This window comes from Ailuropoda melanoleuca, chromosome X (assembly GCF_002007445.2).
Source record: "Ailuropoda melanoleuca isolate Jingjing chromosome X, ASM200744v2, whole genome shotgun sequence".
NCBI classification, from domain to species: Eukaryota; Metazoa; Chordata; class Mammalia; order Carnivora; family Ursidae; genus Ailuropoda; species Ailuropoda melanoleuca.
Genome location: NC_048238.1, coordinates 33,009,363 through 33,034,507, shown reverse-complemented (window position 1 = coordinate 33,034,507; position 25,145 = coordinate 33,009,363). Strand labels below are relative to the sequence as shown.

Below are 25,145 nucleotides of genomic sequence, written 5' to 3'. Positions count from 1 at the left end.
GAAGAAGGGATTAATATGGGTGTGAATACCAGGAGGGAGGAATCATGGGGAGCCACTTTAGATGTATACCTTTCATTTAGCAGTTTTGGAAGGAGCGTAGCAAAATGATTGACTGAGCTGCCTCTGAATCCTTATTTGTATTTCTGATATTGTCACCTACTAGCTATATAGCCTTGAAAAAGTAACTTCTTGAACTTTAGTTTTCTCATCTGTTAATTCAGAAGAATAATAGTACTTAGCTCTCAGAGTGGTTGTGAGGGTTAAATTTAAATGAAATTATTTACATGCACATTTAGCATGGTTCCCGGCATGCAGTAGGTACTCGAAAATGTTACTTGTCTTAGCCAGGGCTCCCTGGCAGCACCCTAAGAGATGGGCTGATGGGTTAGGGAGCAGGGAATGAGAAGAAGGCAAGCAAGGATAGAATCTCAGCAAAGATCCTACAAGGGGCAACTTCAGCCTGATCCTGCAGGGAATTCTTAGTGTGAGTTAGCCCTCTAAGTTGTATCATCTTGAGGTCAGGCAGCTGTGCTTTCATAGTCATATGATCTATATCCACTGGTTAACTGCTACCCACCTTAGTGTAGAGTGGGAGGATGGAGACTCCCAGCACTAGCCACCTGACCTTGTGGGCAAAGTGGCTCCAATAGGCAGAGGGCAACACTCCGAAGAAGAGCCACCACAGGTGCTGGCCTGGCAATTCCAGGATCACTGATGTTGGTGGAGGAAGGGCACATAATAGTAAAATGGCAAAAAGGGATCTGTGGAGCACAGATACATTGTCCGATATATTACCCAATTAAAAAACGGAGGTTCCAGTCTGAGTAGGGGGGATAAAAAAAAGTTCACAGAAAACTGTAATTAGAGGCAGGATGTAATAATTGACATAATTGAAATTTCAGATTGGATCTTGGATGAAGTTTCAACCAAGTCTTTACAAAAGAAGATAGAAAAGAAGGCATCCAAAATGATATTGAATATTAGTTAGGATTTTACAAGTAGAGATGAGGGAAGTGGAATGAATAAAGGCATAGAGAATCTAGGGACAGGTATAGGGAACAACAAGTAATTCAGTTTTCTTGTAGTGTATAGTAGCAATGAAGGGGGGGAGTCAAGCATAGATGGGTTGGGAATATATCACAAAGAAGCTTGAATGTAGGGATGATAAATTTGCACTTAATTGAGAAGGAACTAGGGAGCTATTGAAGACATTTGAGCAAGCAAATGACCATTGATCTAGTTTTGGAAATTAATTTAACCTTGCTGAATATGATGGATTGGAGTGAGAAAAGAAGGGTAGGGGAAGAGAAATTAAAAGCTTATTACAAAAGACAATATGAGTGATTGTGAGGATTGGGAGTAGGGCAGTGGTGTTAAGAATGGAGTATAAGGTGTTAGAAAGTAGTCCAGTTTCATTCTTTTATATGTAACTGTCCAGTGTTCCTAGAATCATTTATTGAAAAGACTGTCTTTTCCCTCATTGTATATACTTTGTCCTAGATTAATTGACCATGTAAGCCTAAGTTTATTTTTGGGCTCTCTATTCTGTTCCATTGATCTATGCGGTTTTTTGTGCCAGGATTATACTGTTTTGAATACTACAGCTTTTGAACCAAAAAAAAAAAAAAGTAAAGAAAAAAGCCAGAATCAGACCTATAAATACAGAGAACACATTGATTGTTGCCAGAGCGGAGGGGGTATGGGGGTTGGGTGAAGGCGAGTGGGAGATACAGGTCTCCAGTTATGGAATGAGTAAGTCATGGGAATAAAAGGCACAGCATGAGGAATGTAATCAATGATATTGTAATAGCGATGTAATGGGACAGATGGTAGCTACACTTGTGGTGAGCATAGCGTAATCTATAAACTCGTCAACTCACTAAGTTGTACACCTGAAATTAATGTAACATTGTGTGTCAACTATACTTAACGTTTTTAAAAAAGCAAATGGAGAAGAAAAAAATGGAGTAAAAGGGGCAGATGCAGATGTGGCAAAAGCAGAGAGCCACAGATTTCCTAATTGATTAGATACAGTGAGGAGTGAAGAACAGGCTTCCAGCCTTTGGGAAAGGAGATAATTCGTGGTAGAACACAATGAATTTACCTTTGGATCTGTTGAGTTTGAGATGTTGTTGAATTATCCCAGGAGTGACATCCATCAGGAAGTTGTGAACATAGGAATGGAGCTTGAGGAAATAAGTGAATTGAGACATAGTTTTGCTAAGATGAAACCACGGACATTGATGAATTCATCAAGATGCAAGAGTGAGAATGACAAGTCTTAGAAAGCCTTTAAGAGCATGAGGAGGAAGAAAATCAGTGCAAAAGACAGAGAAGGAGAGTCCAAAAGTGGAACAAAGAGGCTTCTGTATCATAAAAGTCAGGAGGAGAGAGAGACTCAAGGAGAACAACATGAAAAGATGGAGAGAGGGGCGCCTGGGTGGCACAGCGGTTAAGCGTCTGCCTTCGGCTCAGGGCGTGATCCCGGTGTTATGGGATCGAGCCTCACATCAGGCTCCTCCGCTATGAGCCTGCTTCTTCCTCTCACTCCCCCTGCTTGTGTTCCCTCTCTCGCTGGCTGTCTCTATCTCTGTCAAATAAATAAATAAAATTAAAAAAAAAAGAAAAGATGGAGAGAGATGGAGAGGAATGGGGAAAAGGAGATAGCAATGAGATTGATAATTTGCAAGTCATCTGTGACATTGGTGAGTGGTTTTAGTGGGGCGGCAAAACTGGAATCCACATTTGAAGGGGATAAATAATGAGCAGGTTATGAGAATAATTTTTTTTCAAGAAGTTTGATTGCAACGAGTTTGGCAGCTTGTGGGAGGTAGGATATAATTATTTTTAATACCAGGTAGACCTAAAAATGTAAGCAAAGGGAAGGAACAGTAAAACTTAAGTAATTAAAAATATAAATTGATGGAGCTAGATCTAAGGTATCACCAGAAGAGATTGAGGTCAAGAGAATATAAGTATTCTTCCTGTCTTTGCAGGCAACTGGTCAGGTAAATAAACTCATTCATTACAGCTTCCTGTGGCTGATGTAGTTATCATCCTCCCCCACTCCCTTTAAGCTTAGAATCTTTCAAATTGTTACTCAAATAATGTCTCTAGTAAAGTGTCTAATTTCAGATGAAGCTTGCCATTTGGAAGAGCAATTTGCAAAAGATGACTATATCAGGGTGAGGAATAGCGGATGCCTGACTAGCAGTGAAAGCTCACAAATCCACCCACCACACTTATCATTACGGAGGAGGGCAATCATCCTAGCACAAAATGCAATTTCCACATCTAATTTTTGGTTTCTGTGTTAACTAAAGGTTACACTAGCACACAGATAAAATATCTTTCAACTGAACTTTATGTGCCAGTCACTCTTGACACTTTCAAAGGTGAGGATTTGAGGACAAGTTTGTTACTCAAAAGCTGTAAATAAAACAGGAAAGGAAAGAATCGTACAACTAGTCACTATGTGATTTTTTTTCTTCAATGTATTTTGGGTTTTATTGTTTGAATTTCTTTTCTGAGACCCCAGGAGAAGGAATTTGTGCTTCTAAAATGGGCTGGGGAAAAAATAAATAAAATAAAATAAAATAAAATAAAATAAAATAGGCTGGGAATGGAGAAAGTAAAACTATCTCTGTGACATTATGAGAATTTTTCCATAGTATCATCCTGGATCACAAACATTAAATTTACCTTCTTAGATGCAGCAAGGCCCTACACTGTGCAGACAGTGACAATAGCCACCTGTGTTTCCCTGTTAAGGGCTTAGTGTTTGTGGCAGTGGTGACCTCTGAAAGGTGTGCAAAACCATGCTGCACTGTGTAGTCTCTTTTCTCCTGCTAGATTTATGTATGCTATGCTTAACAAACTGGGAATTAATTTAGCCATATGCTATGTGCATGAGGTGGTTTCTTTTCACCAATCTGTAGCCCACAAGAAGAAAATCTAAGGATCAAATAATGGAATGGGGGGAAAAATCACAAATATAAAATAAGAAAACATTGCTGAAACAAAAGGAGCCTTGAAGATACAGATGGGAATGGCATACTGTATCCCAGGAAAATTTGACATTTAATGAGCATGCCAGTTATTAATCTCTCAGCTCCAAACATACCCTTCTATATTCTATTTGGTGATGCTGGGGCTGAGACTCTGCAAATTTCATTTTTCATTTGCCAGCTTGTTCCTTGTTAGGCTCTGCCAATAGGGGGCAGGACTAGGGAACATCTTCCCTTTTGTTTCCATGATACTCCCCATCCGCATAGACCCAGCAAAGGTACTTTGCTGGTTCCTGTTTCCAGCTTCTTTTGACATTCCCATAACTGACTGATCTTGCTCCTTCGATAACAGCAGCAGTCAGAAGTGCATACTCTTCAGAGGTCTGAGGTTCAGCTCTGCATGGTCTCTTTAAACTTCTTAAGTGACAGCACCAGCCAAGCAGCAGCCTTTCCTTGGGGATTGGAGTCCCCTCCTCCAAGCTTCTAGGTTCTGATCATTACTTCCCTTTGTTTTCCTAGCCTTAGAAAGGATAGCTGTTTCCTGCAGATATTATCTCTGGGTTCCCCTTCTCCTTTTGTTCTTTCAGTTCTCTCACATCTGTGAAGATTTTCCTGTATTTAATTCCCTCTTGAAATACTTAGTATGAAGTCTCTTTTAATGACTGGACCCTGGCTGATAGAGTGAGCAAGAACAAAACTTATCGGGGCACCTGGGTGGCTCAGATGGCTAAGTGTCTGCCTTCGGCTCCAGTCATGTTCCCAGGGTCCTGGGATTGAGCCCCGCGTCAGGCTTCCTGCTCAGCGGGGAGCCTGCTTCTCTCTCTCCCTCTACTGTTGCCCCTGCTTGTGCTCTCCCACTCTCTCTGTCAAATAAATAAAAATCTTAAAAAAAAAAAGAACAAAACTTAGCAAGTTTTTTAGACCTCAGAAATAAAGAGGGTGTTTTCTTGGCCTTAAAACATAAAGATTGGGGCACTTGGGTGGCTCAGTTGGTTGGGCATCTGATTCTTGATTTTGGCTCAGGTCATGATCTTAGGGTCATCGGATCAAGCCCTACATTGGGCTCTGCACTCTGCCGGGAGTCTGCTTGAGATTCTCTCTCTCCCTCTGCCCTTCCCCCCTCACCAGTGTTTTCTCTCTCTCTTAAATAAATAAATCTTTTTTTAAAAAAACATAAAGATAAAGCCATCTACAAGGGAAAAAATCAGGTTGACTTCTGATTCTTACACAGTAATATCCAACCCTAGAAAATAGTAAGTACAGTAATGCTTATAAACTTCTAAAGAAAAAAGAATCCTAAGACTATTACAACCATCTAAAATGTTGTTCAAGTATAGAGCCAACAGATTAATATTTTCAGATACTCAAGAATTCAGGAAATACATTCCTTTGAAATCTCTGTGAAACTAAAATAAGAAATTTTCTCAAAAGTGAATGGAGACTCCATGGCAAAAGAACTGGCAGTAGGCACAAACTTCACACTAAAGTAAATGTTAGACTGCACATGTAAAATATGGAAATGAAGCAATAAAATTACTAACAAAACTCAAGAAGTAGAGGATATACATCTTCTAACAGATTGTTGATTGATTGTAAAAATGCAGTTGACATATACTTTTTTATTAAATTCAGGAAACCTAAACTCTTTTTAACTCTAGTAAGTTATAAATTGTCAGATTTTCTACACAGATAATCACATCATCTGCCATCATGACAGCTTTTCCTTCCTTTTTAATTCTTATGCATTAAAATTTTTTCTTGTTTTATTGCACAGGCTAGGATGTCCAGTACAATGTTGACTAGAAGTGGTAATGGAAGTCTCCCTTGTCTTTTTTTTTCTGATCTTAATGGTAATCCTTTCATTTTGTCACCATCAAGTGCAATAATTGCTGTCAGTATTCATAGATGTCCTTTATCAGGTTAGAGAAGGTCCCTTTTATCTTTAGTTTGCTGTTATGATCATGAGTATATATTGGTTACATCTATAGTCATCAAATGAACTGAGGTGTATCTCCTCTTTCTCAGTTTCCGTATGTGCTTAAATATTAGATATTACTATCTATATATTCACTTGTTTTATTATTTTATATACTCAATTTGGATTTTATTCATTATCTTTCTTCTTGCATTTTAGATCTTACATCAGATTGTTTTCTTTTGCTTGAATGACAATTCTTTAGAATTTACTTTAATGAGGATCTAGTGAAAAAGACCTTTTAATTTTACTCTAAAACAAACAAACTGAGGGCTTCAGAGGGGAGGGGGGTGGGGGGAATGGGATAGACTGGTGATGGGTAGTAAGGAGGGCACGTATTGCATGGTGCACTGGGTGTTATACGCAACTAATGAATCATCGAACTTTACATCAGAAACCAGGGATGTACTGTACGGTGACTAACATAATATAATAAAACATTAAAATAAAAAAAAATTTAGTCTAAAACAGTTTTCTACTTCATTTTCATTCTTGAAATATAGTTTCTGTGGGTACAAAATTCTAAGTTGACAGTTATTTAATCTGAGAATATTAAAGATATTATTCCACTGTCTTCTGGCTTCAAATGTGGCTAGTGATCTAATAGCCATTCCTTTATAAATGATTATTAGTCTTTTCTCTTCGTCTGATTTTGATATTTTCTCTGTCTTTGTTAATCCATACTTTCATTAGGATGTATGAAGGTGTGGATTTCTTTTTATTTATCCTGTTTGGGATTTATTAGGATTTCATAATGAGATTTAGTGTCTGTCAACAATTTTGGAAAATTCTCATCCGTGATCTCTTTAAATGGTTATTTTCCTCCTTGTCTTTTAATCTTTTTAAAAATAATTTTAATCTCTTGTCTCTGGTCTACATTCTAGATAGCTTTTTAGATCTTCAAGTTGTTACTGCCACAACACATTCTTCTGATGGCTAAGCCTCTTTCTTCCCATGCTATAGTGGTACAGCAGGACTGGAACTCCCAGTTGCATGTTCTTTCTATCCATGTGGAATGCATCTTTTATACCGCCCAGGAAACATGAACTTAAATGGGGTTTGTTCCTGCCTGATAGTCTCTATTCGGTAGTTCCCTACCTTGCCATCTCCTAATTCTTATTTCCCTCCTCCCATAGAAAAGGGACAGTTCAATAAGTCTTCTGGCTAAGGAGACATCCAAGGAGAGAATGAAAGCATCCATAACCTTATGAGTCTATTGAAGCCCCCATCTTGGCTTTGAAAAAGGGAAGCAGGAAGCATCCTCCCCAACACAGAGAAAGGGTGTATGGTAATGGTGAAAGGTCAAAACAGCTTACTTTACAGATACTAAAAGCCCATGGGCTCTTCCCCCAGTTTTCCTTTTATATTGACTGGGAGAGGGATAGGGTAGAGTGGGTAATGGTAGTGTCTGTTTTTTTCATCTCTGGTTTATAGTTCTTGCAGGGGTGTGGCTAGCCCCAACCAGAGATGGCTTAATGAACTTAGATTTAGGGTACTAATTAGTCTTTTGTCATCAAACTTGGGCCTTAGCTGTAATGCAAGGGTAGCAGGAAAATCCCACTCAGCATCTGGTTACACATCAAAGCATTATTTTCGAGAACGGTTGATCAGGTATTGGGCTACTCAACTGTTACTGTCAGCTGTATTCCCAACTGTTCTTCTTGATGTACTATGCTTAACTCAGATAACTAAATGAACACGTGTTTAGAAGAATCACAAAATATTTTCAAGATCTTAGTTCTGATGTAGCAATTTATCTTTTAATTTCTAAAATTACACGTGCTTTGCAAAATATTTTGTTAAACACTTAAGGGTGTATACAATTTACACAACTCAATATACTCTAGCCTCATTTTGGGTAGTCCCCAAAACAATAGCAAACAAACAAAAACATCAACTTCTGGTTAGCTTTCCAAATTAGAGTGACTACAAGCACAGTCTATTGATTGTCTGGGATGAACACACACTGACATCATCCATTAACAACTCTAATTAGGGAACCCATCAATTAAAGTAAAGCAGGCCTTGGGCTGAGAAAAAACATGACAGAAAACAGTCATGATCTGCTAATTATCTAATCACTAATGGACATTAGTAAGTTAAAGGACATTATGACTCTCATAAAAACAGTGAAATTTTAGAATAAAAGGAAATATGCTTATTATAAAACAAGTTAAGCAAGACAGAAAGGACATAAAAATCTCCACAGTTCCTTCCACCTAGAGATAAATGCTGTTCATATTTTGGTAAACAACCTTATAGACATATAGATAATGTTCTTTTTAAAGAATCACATTTTGCCACTGTTTTGGCTATCTGTAATGTACATTACCATTTCAGATGCTTCTCAGTATTCTCCATAATCCCTTCACATTATTTCATTTTATAGAAAATAAATAATTAGCTAGTGCCCCTTTGTAGATGTATGTCTGAAGGGTGGTGGTAGGGGCAATCTTCAGAAAACTGGAATATGAAGAAGTTATGGAGTATTGAGAAGCATCCAGAAACTTCAAGAGTTGTCATAATTTTAGGGAAACTCTCCAACTTTGATAAGGAAGGTTATATTTAAAGGCACGATGTTAGCAAGTTGGTTGTGCCCTGTTGATGTTACCTCAGCGGTAACTTCTTTTGGGTTTTCTTCTGTGTGGATCTTTATAATTGTCTTAATGGCGTCTCCTTTAATTGCCTAAGCAGGACTGCCACCTAGCTTCAGCTGCTAAGCTTTAATAATGTCAGAGCTTCCATCAAATAACGAGTGGCCAACTTGAAGTTCCCTTCGAATGCTTTTATCATTCATTACTTCAAGTGGCTTTATCTCAGGACAAAACAGCTCTTCACTTGGACTTTTACAATTTAAGCTTTGTTATATTATCACTATGGGCATTGAAGATTTCAGAGGAAAAAGTAGAATGATTTATTCTTGTGTGCACAGAGAATAACAAGAATGAGCAAGACCTTTGGCCACCCAGAGAATGGAGCAAAGGGGAGTAAGCTATGGTCCTTGGTTAAGGGCAGTGAGCAGGGGTATACTTCTTCCCCAAGGAGATAATAAGTTTCAAACATCACTCAGATTACCAGGTGCCTTGTAATAAAAATAATTGCTTGATATCTGTCAGAATCAGTGGTTCTCAACCCTGGCTGCCCATTAGAATTATCTGGGAAGCTTTGGGACAGTATCTGTGACTAGGCCCAACCTCCAGCGACACTGATTTAATTGTTCCAAGATGTTTCTCGGGCATCAGTATTTTTCATAATTCTAACAAGCTCACAGGGCTGCAAATCAGTGGTAGAAATGAATAGAAGGAAGCAGAAGTCTCACTGTATCTGTAATTTAGATCACACAAGATGTCAGTTTGAGCATCTTTTGGGGAAGGAGAAATAGAAAACATGTAGGAAATGCCCCCACTTTTGGTCATGTGTGCTTAGCACCATTTCCTCATAGATAGGATAACCATATCATCCAGATCAGGACAATTGTGAAAGTGCAAGAGGGAGCTAGTAACAGTTATGCCAGGACAATGGTTGATGGTTGTTCACTGTAACTGTCCAGGCAAACTGGAATCAATTGTTACTCTGCTCTCCTATGGCCTTGCCTCTTCTCTTGGTCTCAGTAATGGCCCAAAGTTAACCCATGCTCTTGTTGATGTTTTAATATTTGCCTATTGAAAGACTTTTAAGTCACTTTTTAAAAATATGTCTTTATCATGTCAAATTTTGGTAATCGGTTTTTGGAAAGTCATTTCTGAGGGTTTAAAAAATTCTGCTTTCCCAAGGCTCTTATTTCATTTCTCCACCACCACACTCCTGCGGGAGAAACAGGAAATGAAACCCACACACACTGCCCTTTTTTTTGGAGGAGGGGGTGGACACTGTGTATACTTTTTAGGACTTCCAGGCAAAGTTTAATGAGAAAGAAGTTAGAAACTACTGGCTCTAATTAAGTTTTTAGTTTGTGTGTGGATTTTGCATGCACATAATGGGTTCATTTCTTATTAACAAGGATAATTAAATGTTAACTGGACTTAACACATTTGTGAATGCATACTCTTAATTGATCGCCTCTATTGATTAACTTTGTTCTTTTGGCCAAATGAAATGTCTGTGAAAAGTCTTTAAAGAAATAGAAATATCATATAAGTGGAAGGCATTATTATATCAGGGAAAGTTTGTATTTTAAAATAGAATCCTCATTTTCTTAGGATGATTTGGTTCAATGGGATTTCAATTTTTTTTTAACCTGAGAACCATTTTAGCAAATGAAATCTTACATGGAAATTCAATAGATAAAACAAGTTAAAGACCAGCTGCTTGGGTTGAAGTGAGAAGAGGTGATTGGAAGGAGGATGAGGGGAAGGGGACCATGCCTAACCTGTTCAGTCTGCTCCCTCACCCCTTTCAGGATAATGTACAAGGTGAAATAAAATGGAGTCACTTATGTCAATGGGGTTTTAAAATAAAGCCAGGAAGCCATTAAAGTGGTGGGCCTTATGTTCGTCCTCACTAGGTGGAACCATGAACTTCAGAACTGGGCCAAACTGCAGATATTCCAAGGACTCTGCATAAACATCTACAACTTGCTATAGTGATAGCTTTAGCAACTAATTATGTTTAGCTAAGATTAGTTTTCTGCCACCAACACCAATCAAAATTCTTTGTAAACAGCATATACAAGTATTCCCTTTTGTCTTTGAAAACTGACTTTGTTCCCTAGTGGGACACAATTTATGGTGCCACCCAAATCTGTGCTCCTGATGACAGTTATGAGACCCCAAATAAGTGCTTTTGTTTCATTTCAGTTCTGCCTCTTTTCTCAGTTGACATTTCAGGTGCGGGAAGAGAATAGAAGAGTAATTTGGGGCTGGGGAACTTGATATTGTGTTCCTGGTTTTGGTCCCGAATTTCCTACAGCCCAAAATATTAGTTTACTTCCAGAAGTTTCCTTTTCAACTGAGGGAGGATCATAGATTCCGCCAGATGCCTGCCACTCAGGAATGATATGTGAGCCAAAGTTGATCAATATGACTTGCTTTGATTTCTGCCAATGACAATTTACATAAATCTAAAGTATTTTAGGTTTGTACAATAACATTGTTATTAATTATTAGAAAAGCAACAGGCCCAGAGAAAGAAAAGGGGGCAGAAGTTTAGTTGTTGAGTTTAAGAGTACTTTAGCAAGAATCCTACTCTCTATCTTCTGTTAGTCATAAAGCCAAAGTGACAGGCCTACAGTTTTGTTTTGCTTGTTTGTTTCATATTTCCTTCTCTTACAGCCATTAGTCCATCAACTAGTGAATGGTTAAACGAATTGTATATCCACACAACAGAATATTATTCAGTAATAAAAAGAAATCGACTTTTGATACACAGAAAAGCACAGCTGAATCTCAACAATATTATGCTAAAGGAAAGAAGCCCAACACAAAATAACATATATTCTATGATTTAACTTATATGACATTTTTTCTCATTAAACTTTTGCTTTTTAATGGGTCTCAAAATTCTGTGACAGATTTTTAGTCAAGTTGTTTCCATTAAAAAGTACTGAATTTAAAAACTAATAACTTGAAACTGCCACACACACACAAAAACAAATGGTCCACAAAACATTCTCCTTTCCTTCTGAAGGTTTTTCGATGCATTGTTATCATTAACTAGTCTTTTACTATTAAACTTAAATGGCCAATTGACACAAACAGTTCTGAGACCGTTCTTCCACCACTGATTAAGACTGGGGTGGCCCGTATTGGGGATAATATTCATTTAGCCTTCTGAGCTTTCTGGGAGGACTTGATGACCTTGCCAGCTCCAGCTACCTTCTTGTCTACTGCTTTGATGACACCCACAGCAACCGTCTGTCTCATGTCACGAACAGCAAAACGGCCCAGAGGAGGAGAGTCAGAGAAGCTCTCAACACACATAGGCTTGCCGGGAACCATATCAACAATGGCAACATCACCAGATTTCAAGAACTTGGGACCATCTTCTGGCTTTTTTCCAGAACGACGATCTATCTTCTCCTTCAGCTCAGCAAACTTGCAAGCAACGTGAGCTATGTGACAATCCAGCACAGGTGCATATCCAGCACTGATTTGGCCTGGATGGTTCAAGATAATCACCTGACCCGTGAAGCCAGCTGCTTCCATTGGTGGGTCATTTTTGCCCTCATCAGCTACACCGCCACGACGAACATCTTTGACAGATACGTTCTTGACATTGAAGCCCACATTGTCCTCAGGAAGAGCCTCACTTGAAGCTTCATGGTGCATTTCAACAGACTTTACTTCAGTTGTAACATTGACTGGAGCAAAGGTGACCACCATGCCAGGTTTAAGAACACCAGTCTCCAGTCGGCCCACAGGGACAGTACCAATACCACCAATTTTGTAGACATCCTGGAGAGGCAGACGCAAGGGCTTGTCTGTTGGACGAGTTGGTGGCAGAACGCAATCCAGAGCTTCAAGCAGTGTGGTTCCACTGCCATTCCCATCCTTATGGGTGACTTTCCATCCCTTGAACCAAGGCATGTTAGCACTTGACTCCAGCACGTTGTCACCATTCCAGCTAGAAATTGGCACAAATGCTACTGTGTCGGGGTTGTAGCCAATTTACTTAATGTAGGTGCTGACTTCCTTAACAATTTCCTCATATCTCTTCTGGCTGTAGGGTGGCTCAGTGGAGTCCATTTTGTTAACACCAACAATTAGTTGTTTTACACCCAGTGTGTAAGCCAGAAGGACATGCTCACCGGTCTGCCCATTCTCGGAGATACCTGCTTCAAATTCACCAACACCAGCAGCAACAATCAGGACAGAACAGTCAGCCTGAGACGTGCCTGTAATCATGTTTTTGATGAAGTCTCTGTGTCCTGGGGCATCAATGATGGTCACATAGTACTTGCTGGTCTCGAATTTCCGCAGGGAGATATCAATGGTGATACCATGTTCACGTTCAGCTTTTAGTTTATCCAAGACCCAGGCATACTTGAAGGAGCCCTTTCCTATCTCAGCAGTCTCCTTCTTGAATTTCTCAATAGTTCTTTTGTTGATCCCACCACATTTGTAGATCAGATGACCAGTAGTGGTAGACTTGCCTGAATCTCCATGTCCAATGACGACGATCTTGATGTGAGTCTTTTTCTTTCCCATTTTGGTTTAGGTTGAGCGGTGGTTTTCACGACACCTGTGTTCTGGCTGCAAACCCGTTGTGAAAAAGCCATTTATATGACATTTTAAAAAAGACAGATCTAATCCATACTAACAGAAAGCAGATTAGTAGTTGCCCAGGGCCGGAGGTGAGGAGGCACATGGGAATATTATTTAGGGGTTTTAGAAAGGTTTGCATCTTATTCATGGTAGTGTTTACACAGGTTTGTAAATTTGTCAAAACTCACCAAAATTTACACTTAAAATAGGTATATTTTAGTGTATGTAAACAACATGTCAATTTAGTTGATTGAAAGTTTCATTTTCTTAGGACAAACAGTTTGTTCTTGGCACTGATGCCAGTGGAGCAAGAAGAAATATTACATTGAACTAGTTCTGTGCAAGATATAGATCAGTTGGCTTGCTTTTATCTCTTGGATGCTATTATATACGATTCTAGAAACTTAAACTCTAAATGTGAATATTAGTATGGTATCTACTTCTGCATTTATTCCTAGTTTCACTTTATCCTCTGATTTATTTTATTTTTTACCCCATTTTTAATGCTTGCTATTTTTTATGTTGAGATGTGTGAAATAATTTCTAGTATAAGGTAGAGTATAAATTTTTAAAATTAAAATAAATTTATTTGGGCTTATTTTATTATAGACATAGGTAATATGTATTTTCACTTCACTATACTTATACACATTCTAGTTCACATGCACACACAATTACTAACCATTAATAGATTTAGAAGTCCAATAAAGTTGGTGGATTTGAGAGGATAACTCTTAACTGTGATAACACTGATAAATGAAATGTTTACTGTTTTCTATGAATCATCTCCCAGAGTAGATAGAAACTTGACCAAATATGACTAATAGTGGATACCCTGTAATTGAGAAAGCTGGCAAAAAATAATGCTAGACAACTCATTGGAAAAGTATGGTGTGGGTTTTGATATTGTTTATCATGTTAATGATAGCAATGAAAATTAATAACAGGAAGCCCTGCTGCTGTGGTATTTAGGAATTCTCAAAATCAGCTTTTATTTCCTGGAATCAAAGCTGTCTCATGGCATCATTGAAGTGTGTTGTTCAAAGCTGATTTGACATTGGGAAGTGTGCCCAAAGAAAAGTAAGTCAATGAAGTTTTAGATAGGGAGTTGAAGAAATAAATCTAGGAATAATCCTTATTGAGCACTTTCTAAAGAAATATGTTCCTGTAAAGTAAGAATAAGGAAATCAGTTTAAAAACACACAGCTCCATTCAAAGGTACAGATGGTGCCTGTGTGTGGTTGTGATAGGAATGGGCAATACAGATATGTTAATGAAATTAAAATTATCTAAAAATATCATGTTCAAAATTTGTTCAAAATCCAAGAAAAGAACTAAATAAAAGGTGAATAGTATAATAACAAAAAGTAGAGCAACAACCATCATCTATAATTTTCACATCAATTAAAATTTGCTTTGTTGTAAGTTGAATACCCTTCCTTTAAACTGTTTTTCATAAACCCAACTGCACTATGGGCAAGTAAATTAATTTCTTTCTCTTTATTCCCAGTATTCACAAACAAATGATATCATCACACAAACACTTTTCTTTAGTTAAGTTAAAAGCAGAGATGGAGGGGGGAGGTTAAGATGGCGGAGGAGTAGGGGACACCTTTTTCAGCCGGTCCCCTGAGTTGAGCTGGATAGGTACCAGACCAGCAGGAATATCCACGGAATCAGCCTGAGACGCAGGAAGATACATCTGGATCTCTACAAATGAACATCTCCAGCGCTGAGTATCGAGGTACGAAGCGGGGAGCCGTGAAACCGCGCACAGATATCGGAAGCTAAACAGAAGGGGGAGGGAGCCGCCGTGTCAGGGCGCCGGGAAGCGGTAGCCACCTGCAAGGGGGAGTGGACAGACCGCGGACCCGCACGCTTGAGACAGCAGGCTGAGAAGGGAGCTCCGGGAGCGCACGCGGGAAGGCTGGCGGTTGGCGGGCCACCTGCACGGGGGAGCAGGCGGACTCGCGGACAGCACCCGTGAGACACCAGACTGAGACGGGGAGCTCCGGGAGCCCGCGCGGGGCGGCTGGCGGCGGGCGGGGTTGGAAACACAAAGGACAGAGACGTGCCGGCCCTGGAAGTGAGGGCTGGGACGCCGGGTGTGGGGCGCACAGCCCGGGATGCTGCAGGGTTGAGCAGCACCAACAGAAACAGAGTTAAAGTGGCCAGAACATCAGTGGAGAACGATCCGCGATCCCTCTGTTCTGAGACAGAGGCTGAATTTCAGCCGCTGCTGCTCTCTCAGAAGAGGCATAGCAAACCGCCAGGGAAAGCCGCCAGAGAACAAAAGCCCGGAAATACCGGCTCACAGGGTGCCCATCCCCATCCCCCCTCGCAAGGGACACAGAGACTCTACCCAAACAGGGTTTTCTGAGTACCTGCAGGCAGGCCCCTCCCCCAGAAGGCAGGCTGAAAAATCAAGAAGCCCACAACCCGGAGCGCCTGAGTGGCGCAGTCACCAAGCACCTGTCTTCGGATTAGGGTGTGATCACAACGCTCCGTAAGGAGTCCTTCATCGGGCTTCTCCACCGGGAACCTGCTTCTTCCTCTCCCACTCCTCTGCTTGGGTTCCCTTTCTTGCTGACTGTCTCTCTCTCTCTCAAATAAATAAATAAACTCTTTAAGGAAGAAGCCCACATCCCTAAGATCTCTATAAAACAAGGGCGCACGGCCTGGGTCCCAGTCAACACTTGGGCTCTGGACAACCCTGCAATCTCTCTTCATCAGAATGACGAGAAGGAGAAGTCCCCCCCAGCAAAGAAAAGATAATGAGTCTGTGGCCTCTGCCACAGAATTGGCCTCGGCCACAGAATTAATACATATGGATGTATCCCAATTATCAGAAATGGAATTCAGAGCAACAATGGTCAAGATGATGAGTAAACTTGAAAAAAGCATCAGAGAAAGCGTTGCTGAGAATATAGAATCCCTAAGGGCAGAAATGAGAGCGAATCTGACAGAAATTAAAAATTCTATGAGCCAAATGCAGTCAAAACTAGAGGCTCTGACGGCCAGGGTCACCGAGGCAGAGGAACGCGTTAGCGAATTGGAGGATGGGTTAGTAGAAGAAAAAACGAAAATAGAAGCTGGTCTTAAAAAAATCCACGCCCACGAATGTAGATTACGGGAGATTACTGACTCTATGAAACGATCCAATGTCAGAATCATCGGCATCCCTGAAGGGGTGGAGAAAAACAGAGGTCTAGAAGAGATATTTGAACAAATTGTAGCTGAAAACTTCCCTAATCTAGCAAGGGAAACAAGCATTCGTGTCCAAGAGGCAGAGAGGACCCCATCCAAGCTCAACCAGGACAAACCTACGCCACGGCATGTCATAGTGCAATTCGCAAATATTAGATCCAAGGATACAGTATTGAAAGCGGCCAGGGCAAAGAAATTTCTCACGTACCAAGGCAAAGGTATCAGGATTACGTCAGACCTGTCTACAGAGACCTGGAATGAGAGAAAGGCTTGGGGGGGCATTTTTAAAGCTCTTTCAGAGAAAAACATGCAGCCAAGGATCCTTTATCCAGCAAAGCTGTCATTCAGAATTGATGGAGAAATAAAGACGTTCCAAAATCGCCAATCATTAACCAATTTCGTAACCACGAAACCAGCCCTACAGGAGATATTAAGGGGGGCTCTATAAAGGTAAAAAGGCCCCAAGAGTGATACAGAGCAGCAAGTCACAACCGATACAAAGACTTTAAAGAGAAATGGCATCATTAAAATCATATCTGTCAATAATCTCTATCAATCTAAATGGCTTAAACTCTCCCATAAAACGCCACAGGGTTGCAGATTGGATAAAAAGACATGACCCATCCATTTGCTGTCTACAAGAGACTCATTTTGAACCCAAAGATGCATTCAGACTTAGAGTAAGGGGATGGAGTACCATCTTCCACGCAAATGGACCTCAAAAGAAAGCTGGAGTAGCAATTCTCATATCAGATAGACTGGATTTTAAACTAGAGGCCATAGAGAGAGATACAGAAGGGCACTATATTATTCTTAAAGGAAGTATTCAACAAGTGGATATGACAATTATTAATATATATGCCCCCAACAGGGGAGCAGCAAGATACACAAGCCAACTCTTAACCAAAATAAAGAGACATATAGATAAGAACACAGTAATAGTAGGGGACCTCAACACCCCACTATCAGAAATAGACAGAACACCCTGGCAAAAACTAAGCAAAGAATCAAAGGCTTTGAATGCCATACTCGACGAGTTGGACCTCATAGATATATATAGAACACTACACCCCAGAACCAAAGAATACTCATTCTATTCAAATGCCCATGGAACATTCTCAAGAATAGATCATGCTCTGGGACACAAAACAGGTCTCAGCCAATACCAAAAGATTGAAATTATCCCCTGCATATTCTCAGACCACAACGCTCTGAAATTGGAACTCAACCACAAGGAAAAACCTGGAAGAAACTCAAACACTTGGAGGCTAAGAACCATCCTGCTCAAGAATGACTCGATAAACCAGGAAATCAAAAAACAAATTAAACAATTTATGGAGACCAACGAGAATGAATACACAACGGTCCAAAACCTATGGGATACTGCAAAGGCAGTCCTAAGGGGGAAATACATAGCCATCCAAGCCTCACTCAAAAGAATAGAAAAATCTAAAATGCAGTTTCTATATTCTCACCTCAAGAAACTGGAACAGCAACAGAGGGACAGGCCTAACCCACTGACAAGGAAGGAGTTGACCAAGATTAGAGCAGAAATCAATGAATTAGAAACCAGAAGCACAGTAGAGCAGATCAACAGGACTAGAAGCTGGTTCTTTGAGAGAATCCATAAAATTGATAGACCACTGGCAAAACTTGTCCAAAAACAAAGAGAAAGGACTGAGATTATTAAAATTATGACTGAAAAGGGAGAGGTCACGACCAGCACCATTGAAATTGCAAGGATTATTAGAAACTTTTATCAACAGCTATATGCCAAAAAACTAAACAATCTGGAAGAGATGGAGGCCTTCCTGGAAACCTATAAACTACCAAGACTGAAACAGGAAGAAATAGATTTCTTAAATAGGCCAATTAACTATGAAGAAATTGAGTCAGTGATAAACAACCTTCCAAATAATAAAACTCCAGGCCCAGACGGTTTTCCTGGGGAATTCTACCAAACATTCAAAGAAGAAATAATACCTATTCTCCTAAAGCTATTTCAAAAAATAGAAACAGAAGGAAAGCTACCAAACTCATTCTATGAGGCTAATATTACCTTGATCCCCAAACCAGGCAAAGACCCCCTCAAAAAGGAGAATTACAGACCGATTTCTCTAATGAATATGGATGCCAAAATCCTCAACAAGATCCTTGCTAATAGAATCCAACAGTACATTAAAAGGATTATCCATCATGACCAAGTGGGATTCATACCTGGGATGCAAGCATGGTTCAACACTCGCAAATCAATCAATGTGATACATCATATCAACAAGAAAAGACTCAAGAACCATATGATCCTCTCAATTGATGCAGAAAAAGCATTTGACAAAATACAGCATCCTTTCCTGATTAAAACCCTTCAGAGTGTAGGAATAGAGGGTACATTTCTCAATCTCATAAAAGCCATCTATGAAAAGCCTACTGCAAGCATTATTCTCAATGGGGAAAAGCTGGAAGCCTTTCCCTTAAGATCAGGAACACGACAAGGATGCCCACTCTCGCCACTATTATTCAACATAGTACTAGAAGTCCTTGCAACAGCAATCAGAAGACAAAAAGGGATCAAAGGTATCCAAATCGGCAAAGAAGAAGTCAAACTGTCTCTCTTTGCAGATGACATGATACTCTATATGGAAAACCCAAAGGAATCCACTCCCAAACTATTAGAAGTTATAGAACAATTCAGTAAGGTGGCAGGATACAAAATCAATGCCCAGAAATCAGTTGCATTTCTATACACGAATAACGAGACTGAAGAAAGAGAAATTAGGGAATCCATCCCATTTACAATAACACCAAAAACCATACGTTACCTTGGAATTAACTTAACCAGAGACGTAAAGGACCTATATCCTAGAAACTATAGATCACTTTTGAAAGATATTGAGGAAGACATAAAAAGATGGAAAAATATTCCATGCTCATGGATTGGAAGAATTAACATAGTTAAAATGTCCATACTACCCAGAGCAATCTACACTTTCAATGCTATCCCGATCAAAATACCGAGGACATTTTTCAAAGAACTGGAACAAATAGTCCTTAAATTTGTATGGAACCAGAAAAGGCCCCGAATCTCCAAGGAACTGTTGAAAAGGAAAAACAAAGCTGGGGGCATCACAATGCCGGATTTCGAGCTGTACTACAAAGCTGTGATCACAAAGACAGCATGGTACTGGCACAAAAACAGACACATCGACCAATGGAACAGAATAGAGAACCCAGAAATGGACCCTCGGCTCTTTGGGCAACTAATCTTTGATAAAGCAGGAAAAAACATCCGGTGGAAAAAAGACAGTCTCTTCAATAAATGGTGCTGGGAAAATTGGACAGCTACATGCAAAAGAATGAAACTTGACCACTCTCTCACACCATACACAAAAATAAACTCCAAATGGATGAAAGACCTCAATGTGAGACAGGAATCCATCAAAATTCTAGAGGAGAACATAGGCAACAACTTCTATGACATCGGCCAGAGCAACCTTTTTCACGACACATCGCCAAAGGCAAGAGAAATAAAAGATAAAATGAACTTATGGGACTTTATCAGGATAAAGAGCTTCTGCACAGCCAAGGAAACAGTCAAAAAAACTAAGAGACAGCCCACGGAATGGGAGAATATATTTGCAAAGGACACCACAGATAAAGGACTGGTATCCAAGATCTACAAAGAACTTCTCAAACTCAATACACGAGAAACAAATAAACAAATCATAAAATGGGCAGAAGATATGAACAGACACTTTTCCAATGAAGACATACAAATGGCTAACAGACACATGAAAAAATGTTCAAAATCATTAGCCATCAGGGAAATTCAAATCAAAACCACACTGAGATACCACCTTACGCCAGTTAGAATGGCAAAGATAGACAAGGCAAGAAACAACAATTGTTGGAGAGGATGTGGAGAAAGGGGATCCCTCCTACATTGTTGGTGGGAATGCAAGTTGGTACAGCCACTCTGGAAAACAGTGTGGAGGTCCCTTAAAAAGTTAAAAATTGAACTACCCTATGACCCAGCCATTGCACTACTGGGTGTTTACCCCAAAGATACAGACGTAGTAAAGAGAAGGGCCATATGCACCCCAATGTTCATAGCTGCATTGTCCACAATAGCCAAATCATGGAAGGAGCCGAGATGCCCTTCAACAGATGACTGGATTAAGAAGCTGTGGTCCATATATACAATGGAATATTACTCAGCTATCAGAAAGAACGAATTCTCAACATTTGCTGCAACATGGACGGCACTGGAGGAGATAATGCTAAGTGAAATAAGTCAAGCAGAGAAAGACAATTATCATATGATTTCTCTCATCTATGGAACATAAGAACTAGGATGATCGGTAGGGGAAGAAAGGGATAAAGAAAAGGGGGGTAATCAGAAGGGGGAATGAAACATGAGAGACTATGGACTATGAGAAACAAACTGAAGACTTCAGAGGGGAGGGGGTGGGGGAATGGGATAGACTGGTGATGGGTAGTAAGGAGGGCACGTATTGCATGGTGCACTGGGTGTTATACGCAACTAATGAAGCATCAAACTTTACATCGGAATCTGGGGATGTACTGTATGGTGATTAACACACTATAATAAAATAAAATTAAAAAAAAAAAGCAGAGATGAACTAAAATTAAGCTTCAAATGTTGGAGATTTGCAGCAAAACCTTAGCATCAGTATCATGCCTGCCCTTGACCCTAGCCACTCAGTGCGGTCCGTTAGTAGACCAGTAGCATCGGCATCACCCGGGAACTAGAAATGCTGACTTACAGGTCTTCAGTCAGAATCCGTATGTTAACAAGATATCCAGGGAATCTGAATGCACTTTAGTTTGAGAAGCCCAGTCCTAAACCATTAATGTAACCAAAATTATTCAAGAAATTGCTAGGATAACCAACTATCCCAGTCTGCCCTGTACTAAGGGGTTACTCTGGATTTAGGACTTCCAATGCTAAAACCAAGAAAGTCCAGGCAAATTGAGACAGGTTGGTTCACCCTAAAATTTGCCTATGTTCAACTTTAGAATTGAGGAAGGAAAAGAAATATGGATGTGGGGAAATTACACTCTGGGTCAATTTCTATGTTTCCACTCAGTAATTTTAAGCTTTAAGAAAATAGATGAAATTAGGACCAGCTCTCTGCTCTCTGAGATGTTGAGCTCTCATAGCTCTTTAGATCCTTCTGTGAATCAAAACATGGAGTCCAGGGTCAAAAGCCTAACAGGTAAAATCTGTTTGCTTTGTCAGTAAACTTCTTGCCACAGGTTGATACACTAGATAGTGTCAAGCAAGGCATTTTGTTCTATTCCTTTCTGGGTTTCTCATTCAGGATTGTTGAACTGCACCTCTGGCCTGCTTGTGATTATCTTACAGTTGCAAAACCTCTAAGGAAGGCCACTTGGGATAGAGCTGTTTGCTCTCATTAGCTGGGAAAACAAGGCTCTGTTTATTTCTCATGCTAGTGTCAGGGGGACTCTGCTTTAATTCCAACACAGGTCTAAGTGTTGATTTCACACAAAGGGATTAGCTTAGGTATCTGTGGAAGTTTTAAGGCAGCCTCATAGGAGCCATCTGACTCAACATTGTGTGACTAGGGAAAACTGGGTGTACAAAATACACCATATTTTTCTTTTAACACATGTTATTAGCGAACAGTTATGAAGTCAAATCAAGTACATAAAATGCCAATGATGCTCTCTCATTTATCATAGACACCAGTGTTGATTCTGAAATCATGTCTGATAAATGTCTCTTTTGTACAGTGCTCACCCCCCCCCCCACGAATAAGGAATGGGTAGTTATTCATTGCAGCAGATGCTGCCAGTGCTCTACTGGTAACTCCTCCAATCCCTTTACCATTTTCAGGCTTTCTGTCCTTATGTAGACTTTTGTTCTAGGAGTCAGCACCTAAGTCTCTTAGCTGACTGACTACTCTTAGGCAGCTAAAACTTGATATGCCTGGAGACACGGAAAGCTGGAAGTACCTGGGAATCTATATCCCCCAAGAGCAGCACCTAACCAGTGACAGACAGTGAAGAGAATTAATATTACAGCTCCCTTTCCCCCTGATGGGGACAATTCTTAGATATGTTTTACACTGTCTCTGTAATGCCACTCTGAGATTGACCCAAAGCAATATTCCTTGAAATTCTGCTTGCTATCACACCCCAGCTTGGCCTCCTTTCCTTCCTTGTCCTATTTCCCCATTTGCCTAATGGAAATACCTCCTAATAATTCACTTACACATGAATCCTTGTCTCAAGGTCTGCCTCTTAGCAACCTAACCTAAGACATTCATGTTACATAATTTGAAGAGCACTCAAGTCTCTCTTCTCTCAAAAAGACAGAGGTACATACAAATAGATATGCTGCCTTCAAGTATATGCAAAGATACCCTACCTTGATCATGATAAGAGAAATGAAAACTGAAACTACACTGAGATACTATTTTCAGAAGGGCAAAAAATTTCAGGTTTGACGACATACTCCATTGCTGTGGCTGTTCAGAAACAGACACTCTCATCACAGAGCTATTGGAAATGCAATTCCTTTGGAGAAGAATTTCTAACATCTCTAAAGCATTACATATGCACTTCCCTGTGTATAAGCAATCCCACTTCTAGATCTAGCAAAAACACAAGATGACATATTTTTTAAAAAACTGTTCCTTTTATCCTATATGTAATAGCAAAAAGAATGGAAATAACCCAAATGTCCCTCAATGAAGGGACTAATGAAGGGTATCACTTACAGGAGGAGGGAGAGAATATGTGGGCAAGAACAATGATGGAAGCCAGAACTCTCTGGATGTATCTTATTCTATCATTTTTTGACTTTGGAATCACAGATTTTTTTACACAAAAACCAAAATTAAATTAGAATAAAAAGTGAGCAACCTCTAAAATATAAAACAAACTTTAATGATGGAACTTAATTATAGATTCATATGGTAGCTTAGCCACAGAAGAATTATTTCAAGTGCCTTAAAATGCATTTCTTCTACATCCCTTTACATTCCTTGAGGGCTATACCCTAAAGACCAAATAACCCCCTTATACTGCTCTCAATAGACTTATTTTTAAAAATATTGTTATTTTGGGGGCACCTGGGTAGCTCAGTTGGTTACGTGTCTGACTCTTGAATTCCGGCTCAGGTCATGATCTCAGGGTTGTGAGGTGGATCCCCACATCAGGCTCTGCACTCAGCATGGAGTCTGCTTGAGATCCTCTCCTTCTGCCCCTCCCCCTGCTTGTGTGCATGCTCTCTCTCTCTCTCTCTCTCAAATAAATAAATAAATAATAAATCTTTGAGATGTTGTTTTCGAAACAATGATATGTGAAGTAGGATAAATCAAATTATTAATTATGTTAATTTAATTAGGAACAAATATTTTCACTGTAAGAGAAAAGGGATACAAATATAAAATCAAATAAGTTAAGAACCCTGTAACTTTAAATTTGACTTGGAAATATCAGTATAAACTCAAGATTTGTTTTTTACTTTCTAAAAATGCATGTATTTCCTAATTCTGTTCACTGAAAAATTACAGAAGCAATGAAAACCCGGTAGCAATGAGGACCCCTAAAGTTCCAATTGTGATCTCTAAATAGCATTTTCCACAAAAAGGAATCAGAGTTCCTTAGAGTTATGTTTAGTTCCAAGTCTGGAGCAGAAATGTATAAAAGGAATCTGAGATATCATGTTGTTCTAGAAAGCAAAGAAGTTATCAAAGTGTATTGGAGTCATGACAAAAAGGTTCCTGCTGGTGAAAGATGGGACAATTTGAGCACCAGAAGGAAAAATGAAGCACACCAAATATATAAATATCCATGATTTTACAATTTTTGAAAAAAAATGAGCTTGTTTGGAAGTTACTAGAACATTAAGTCAATGTTTTAAAAATTGATTAATAAAGGGATGCCTGGGTGGCTTAGATATTTGTGTCTGCCTTCAGCTCAGGTCATAATCTCTAGGTCCTGATCAGCGGGGAGCCCACTTCTCCCTCTGTCTCTCCCCACAGCTCATGCTTGCTATCGTGTGCTCTCTCTCTCTCGAATGAATAAATAAATAAAATTTTTAATAAAAATTGATTAATAAGAAAGAATGAAATATTTATTCTGTTTCTTGTACAAGCTATATTTTAGGCTAACTATATAGTTGAAGAATTCTAGCAGCAATCATCAAAAGTTGTAAAAATCATTAGGTGAAAGTCAACAGGGACATTTATAATGGAAGGACTAGGCTGACAGCACCTGAACCCACTGTTACCAGTTGAGTCACAGAAGGTAACAATATGACCCTATTGTCATACATGCCAAAAAGGATAATAAGGCAATTTAATGAAAAGACTATTTACCAAGGGTATGGGCACGATTAAGGAAAACCAACACAGAACAATGAAGTATTCTGGAATTCCTATGAGCAGGGACCGTTAATCCTAAGCCTGGAGGGGTAAAGAGAGCAGTTCCTGGAATCTCTAAAGAGAGCTGTAGCTGCAAAAAAAGGCCACCCAACAGCAGCTGTGTCATATGGTAAAGAAATGTAACCACCACCCACCTGTGGCAATCCAGCAGGGAAACAATAAGAGGAACGAATACCTTGACTTTACTCTCCTACCGTTGTGTGATTTATGGGTGTCTATCATTAGATAACCAGGAGCCAGAGAACAAAGAGTTTTGTTGATGCAGTCTATAAAAGCTGGATCCTAGGGCAGATAGCAAGATGGAGAAAACTGAAGGGTA

General features: G+C 39.6%; 1 pseudogene; it reads right to left on the bottom strand.

The window, feature by feature from the left end:
• Positions 1–11,615: 11,615 nt before the first annotated feature.
• LOC100471000 lies at positions 11,616–13,150 on the bottom strand (annotated as a pseudogene).
• Between the last annotated feature and the right edge of the window lie 11,995 nt (positions 13,151–25,145).